Below are 7,046 nucleotides of genomic sequence, written 5' to 3' on the forward strand. Positions count from 1 at the left end.
CCACGATGTCCGGTTGGTTAGCCACCACCATTTTGTCCGTCTGTATCTGGAAGTCCCACAGGATCTTAGCTCGGTCATTCTCCACCACCCTTGGGGGCATCTCCCATTTTGACCTCGGGACTTCTAGGTTATACTCGGCACAGATGTTCCTGTACACTATGCCGGCCACTTGGTTATGGCGTTCCATGTATGCCTTGCCTGCTAGCATCTTGCACCCTGCTGTTATGTGCTGGATTGTCTCTGGGGCATCTTTACACAGCCTGCACCTGGGGTCTTGCCTGGTGTGATAGACCCCAGCCTCTATGGATCTTGTACTCAGAGCTTGTTCTTGTGCTGCCATGATTAGTGCCTCTGTGCTGTCTTTCAGTCCAGCTTTGTCCAGCCACTGGTAGGATTTCTGGATATCAGCCACCTCCTCTATCTGCCGGTGGTACATACCGTGCAGGGGCCTGTCCTTCCATGATGGTTCCTCGTCTCCCTCCTCTTTCTTGGGTTTCTGCTGCCTGAGGTATTCACTGAGCACTCGGTCAGTTGGGGCCATCTTCCCAATGTATTCTTGGATGTTCCTTGTCTCATCCTGGACTGTGGTGCTGACACTCACCAGTCCCCGGCCCCCTTCCTTCCGCTTAGCGTACAGCCTCAGGGTGCTGGACTTGGGGTGAAACCCTCCATGCATGGTCAGGAGCTTTCTTGTCTTTATGTCAGTGGCTTCTATCTCCTCCTTTGGCCAGCCTATTACCCCAGCAGGGTACCTGATCACGGGCAGGGCGTATGTGTTGATGGCCCGGATCTTGTTCTTACCATTCAGCTGACTCCTCAGGACTTGCCTGACCCTCTGCAGGTACTTGGTGGTTGCAGCCTTTCTAGCGGCCTCTTCATGGTTCCCATTTGCCTGCGGGATCCCCAGGTACTTGTAACTGTCCTCTATGTCTGCAATGTTGCCTTCTGGTAGTTCAATCCCCTCAGTTCTGACTACCTTCCCTCTCTTTGTTACCATCCGACTACACTTCTCCAGTCCGAACGACATTCCAATGTCATTGCTGTATAGCCTGGTAGTGTGGATCAGTGAATCGATGTCTCGTTCACTCTTGGCATACAGCTTGATGTCATCCATGTACAGGAGGTGGCTGACAACTGCTCCGTTCCGTAGTCGGTATCCGTAGCCAGTCTTGTTAATGATCTCACTGAGGGGGTTCAGGCCTATGCAGAACAGCAGTGGGGACAGAGCATCTCCTTGGTAGATCCCGCACTTGATGGTAACTTGTGCTATGGGCTTGGAGTTGGCCTCTAGTGTTGTACGCCACATCCCCATTGAGTTCCTGATGAAGGCTCTTAGGGTCCCATTGATCTTGTACAATTCTAGGCATTCCAGTATCCAGCTGTGGGGCATTGAGTCATAGGCCTTCTTGTAATCAATCCAGGCAGTGCACAGGTTGGTCAGTCTGGTCTTGCAGTCTCGGCTGACTGTTCTGTCTACCAGTAGCTGGTGTTTTGCACCTCTGGTATTCTTGCCAATTCCTTTCTGTGTCCCGCTCATGTATTGACCCATGTGCCTGTTCATCTTAGCCGATATGATGCCTGACAGGAGCTTCCATTTAGTACTGAGGCAGGTTATTGGTCGGTAGTTGGAGGGGACCGGTCCCTTCTTGGGGTCCTTGGGGATCAGGACCGTCCGGCCTTCAGTTAGCCATTCCGGGTGTCTCTCGTTAACTAGCAGCTGGTTCATTTGTGCTGCCAGACGCTCGTGGAGTGCAGTCAGCTTCTTCAGCCAGTAGGCGTGAACCATGTCGGGCCCTGGTGCTGTCCAACTCTTCATACTGGAGACCCTTTCTTGGATATCTGCCACTGTGATGGTTACTGGACCCTGTTCAGGGAGGTCGCTGTGGTCTGCCCTCAGATCCACTAGCCACTGAGCATTGCCGTTATGGGTTGCATCCTTCTCCCATATGCTCTTCCAGTATTGCGCCGTCTCCAGCCTTGGTGGTGCTGTTCTCTTGCCACTGAGAGTACACCTTTGCTGGTTCTGTGGAGAACAGCTGGTTTATTCTCCTGCCTTCTATCTCTCTGGTGTACCTCCTCAAGCGGCTGGCCAAGGCTGTGAGTCTTTGCTTGGCAGTTTCCAAGGCCTCAGGTATGGACAGCTTGCTGTATTTCTTAGGCACCTTATTTGTCGCACCTTTCTGCAACTCTGTTAGTTGGCTAACCTCCCTCCGTGCTACTTTGATCTTGCCCTCTAGCCTCCTTCTCCATGGAGGGTACTGCCCCTTGTGGCTGTTCAACTTGTAACCAAGCATCTCACTGATCACTGCTGTATTGTAGATCAGCTTGTTAGTGTCATTGTTGATGTTGGGTATCGAAGAATCCATAGGTCCCTCATCCTATTCATGTAGCCCCTTCCGCCGGGGTTACTTGCGTAGTAGCATTCCAACAACGCCCTGTTTTCGTCCCTTGCCCACCGATGCCTTCTTGTTCCAGTAGCCCACTTTTCGTCAGGGTGCCCTGGTTCCTCAACACCTGACGCGGACCTTGTTGATCCGGGCGACGTCCGAGCCGGCATGCCTTCATATTTATCTGTCTCGCTCATGTCTGCGGTAGGCTTGCTTAGCATAGGGGGTCTAGCCTTAGGACCCCCCAGGACGCCCCAGGCAGGAATCGAACTTGCGATCCTCTGTTCCAAAGGCGTGTAGTTTAACCACTACGCTATCCAGCTGCATATATATATATATATATATATATATATATATGTGTATATATATATATATATATATATATATATGTGTGTTTGTTTTGTTTTTTCTCTTTATGCTTGATTACAGGCTGCTTTGCCGGAAAGCCGAGGCTGACCCTGGACTCCTGCTCTCCCCTACCATCTTTGATGTGACCCTGACCAAATGCTAAAGCAGCTGGACCCACAACAACAACTTGAAAATGTCAACAGTGCTGCAGGAAAATGATCTCATGCAGCAGAGACGGAGAGAGTTAAATCCAAGGCCCGTTTCACTACACGGGGAGATTTCCGTCAGCGTCTCTTCTTTCTGAGAAGACTGAGAAAGGCTTCGGGAACAGCACCATGCCGGACAGACGAGCTCTACAGAGGGTTGTGCGATCAGCTGAGCGCACCATCCGCTCCGAGCTCCCTGACCTGCACTCAATCTACAGCAGGCGGTGCTGGACCAAGGCCAGGAAGATCGTGAAGGACCTCAGCCATCCCAACAACAGACTGTTCCCTCTGTTGCTGTGTACGTGACAAATAAAAATCTGAATTTGGAAAACGAGGCATTCGCAAAGCCAACAGCATTGTGCCTGATCGGACACACCCCTCTCACACACTCTTCATACTCTTGCCATATGAAAAAAGACAGCTTCAGCTGATAGAACTGTGATTAGATGCCCATTAAGCCCAGATGAAAAGTGAGGCCGAGCAAAACAATGCTGACCTTAACCACTCTGCATCAAAACTGTGCAGGACAGTGACGGACCAACAATGATCATCGGGCAGCAAAAAGGGCGTGCCAGAGACAAAAGGAGCAACTGAGGTCAGGAGGCACCTCGAAATGAACAAAAGCACCAGGAGAAAATAAGCTGAAGGCACAGGTGTCGGGGCTCGGCCAGGAGCTGAACTCTGAGAAGAGCCGAACAGCAGAGCTGTAGAAGGCCGTGGAGCAAAGCAAGGGAAACATCTATGGACTTCAATCTGACCTGTACGGAAAAGACTGAGGTTTCTGCCCTCAGTAAGAGCTCAAGGCATCAGAGCAGAAACTGACCATGGCTCAGGAGGAGCTGGCTGATAATCGAACCCATCAGGCTTGGAGTCCCAGACACAGGACTTGAAATCAGGCCGTAGCTTGCAGGAGCAGGAGGCCGCCAAACCTGACGAAAAAGCTCCAACAGCAGGAGCAAGCCCTGAAGAGGCTACAGAAGCAAAAGGGTCAAGTTAAGGAGGAGCAGAACAAGGAGAAGATGCAGGACACTGGAGAAAAGGACTGCCTCAACTGGGGCCAGAACCAGTATGGACAGAACTTTGAGCAGCAGCACCAACGGATGCAAACGGACTGAAAAGGAGGAGGGCAGGACCCCAGGGCACGCTTCAGGCCGTGGTTTACCCAGAACACCAGAACAGGAAAGTGATGAACACAAACACCCACACAAACACACACATCTACATGCATTGACTCAGAATGAAGAGAAACACACATATGAACATATGCATTCGTTGATTGAGTGAGAAATGACACACACACGTGCAAAAAAAAAAATCGAAATGCTGATTCAATTCACTGAGAAGTGATCCACACACACACCCACGCTGATGCAATGAAGAATGCTTTACTAACAAATGCTGCACACAAACATCCAAATATGGAGTCGGTTACAACAATAAGAAGCCATTGATTGTTTATTGGTTAAATGCATTTCATGCCACACAGAGGGCATTTGTGTAGATTTAGGAGACAGGGTCTAAAGTAGTTTGGTTGTGAAAACAATGTCTGTGCGTGATGTCTGTGTATGGCTCAAGGCCTCCACTGAATTGTTTATTGTGCTTCACACAGCCTGATAAGGAGCAGTGGTACAGAGCGAAAATGATGAGTGAATGATGTGAGTTTTATTTCGGAGAGAATATGAAAAGGTTGTGTTGATTTAACTTAGTTGTTTAAGTTTCTGCCAAAGCAAAGCATTTGTGTGCAACCAGTGTCCACTATTGAATTAAGTTAATCCAACATGTTTTTGTCAGTGCAAAAAGGAGTTACGGTGCCTGTATGCCTACACAATATAGTGTGTGAAGTTTTGGTTGATTTTTGGGTTTTGTTTGACACTAGGTTGATTCTATCAGTGAGGTATGGATTGTTCTCTTTCCCTAAGAGAGAGAAAGATGGGTTGATCTTTGGACATGTTTGCAATGGGCCCCAGTATCTGTTATTATATGAGTGTTTTATTGGTTACGTTTGTTTGTGCTTTTGTTACAGTGCACTGAGATAAGAACATCTGAGAGGTGTGATCCACCGGTGGTGATATTTTGGTATTTTATGAGTTCCTGATTTAACAAATCAGCTCTTTAATCCAGGCCTGAGAGATTGAACTTTAAAGCGCTATAAAATATTCTTATTGAAAACAGTCGCAAAGTATTTTTTCTCCATGATTATAATGAGCTTGGGAGAAATTGACTTATATGGGACACTGATCGAATGAGAAGTCCTGAGCCTAAAAGGATTGCAGCGAGTCAATCCAGTCCTAAAAAAAGGAATTGTTTCTTTTAAAATGATGACGTCATCTTGCTGGTGAGGGAGGCTCGAATAGGTTGCGCGTGAGACTCCATTATCAGCAACTTCTGGTATGAATGTGTGTGGATGTATGCATGTGACTGGACTGTCACGGACTGACGACTAAAAGTTTTAACTGACTTGATACTGAGACAAAAACGGTGCCGACTTTAGGATTATTGAATGTCCACAGACAATTCACCCAGCCTGTAAAAGAAGGGTGGAGGTTTTGTCTTGCTTTGTTTTGTTTGCAAGAACAGAAGAATGACAGAGACCAAAGGGGGAGGCTGTAGCTTCACAGCAGTGTGAACTGCAGACTTAACCCTTTGGTTGCTAATTTTGAGTTACTGATGTTTGCATTAAGAAAATTGTGTTTAATAACTGTGTTTCGATTAATGTATCATATTATATGGTTGGGAATGTTAAATGCTAAAGTGAAGAAAAGGTTGGATTCCACTCATGACTGAACATGTTGTTATTATTAACCATAGTGGGTCACTGTAAAGAGTCAATTAATTTTTATAGAGGTAAAAAAAAACCAAAAAAAAACCCTCCACCGAGGTCTATGAATAACAGGGGAATGATAGACAGCCACACTCAAAATGGAGATATGTAATGATAAACACTGGTCCCCGTCTTTTGGGCGCTTTCTTGAAGTAGTCAACAATTTAAAAGTAAGATAGAATAACAGGGGCATGTGCTGCGGGGTGGTGCTGCACAAGAACAAGAGTAAAATAAAGAGAATATTGTTTTTAGTTTTGAGAAGTGCAAATTAAAATGTACCATTACACTCAGAGGATCAATATGAAGTTCGATATATGTTAATTTTGAATGAAGTACATGATTGGTGACTGTTCTGTCCTGAGCTTTTGTTTGTACAGCACCCGCTTGACCACACCAACAGTTTCTCGCCACCGAAGAGGGGTACTTGCAAAAAATAGAGAATGGGGAGGAATATCATCAAAACTGGAAAAAGGTAATCCCCAAAGGGGGTGATAACGCCATAACTTTCACTTATGGTCAAATTCTCAAAATTTGACCCCGAACTTGAAAAATTCTTCAAACATTTAGAGACGAAGTGGAGATTTAGATAAACATAATGTCACAAACCACGTAAGGATGGAGCACTTGAATCGATAAGATGGTGAATTGACACGCAGCAAAATGTTGATCAAGTTGATTATGTTTATTCCAGGGTGCAGAGCAAGGTTATTATTATCAAAGACAACAAATGAAATAACGAAAACTAGAAGTTGAAAATTTGCGTTAACGGAAATAAAATCAAGACAAAAAGGAAAACTAACTAAAACTGTAATGAATGTTCACAAAACTAACTAAAATTAACTAGATTTATAGCAAAATGTGTTTAGTTGCATTGATAAGTATTTTCATTTTTTCTTTTTCTTTTTCTTTTTTCTTTTTAAGATAAATCAAGAGTGTTGGGACGGTAAAATAAACACATTACAAAAACAAAATTGTTTTTAATTAATTTTATTTAAATTTTACAACATGTGCACTACAGTGCACAAGGGGAGTTCATTGATCACGAATGTGAAACTAACAACATTCAAGAGCTATTTAAGAAGATTACATGTTCCTCTGAAATTTTTGTAAGCAGGATATTAAAACTTATTTATATAACATTATCATAAAAATGTAGATCAGGGATCAACTTAGAAGTCACTGACACTTCACTAGCTGTAAGCCATTGGTTCAGGAACAAGTGATTGCACTGGGCTTTCTATTTCACAAAAGCCAATTCATTTATGATATCTGAGGAAGTACTGT

Source organism: Rhamphochromis sp. 'chilingali' (genome assembly GCF_963969265.1).
Source record: "Rhamphochromis sp. 'chilingali' genome assembly, chromosome: 21".
Taxonomy (NCBI): domain Eukaryota; kingdom Metazoa; phylum Chordata; class Actinopteri; order Cichliformes; family Cichlidae; genus Rhamphochromis; species Rhamphochromis sp. 'chilingali'.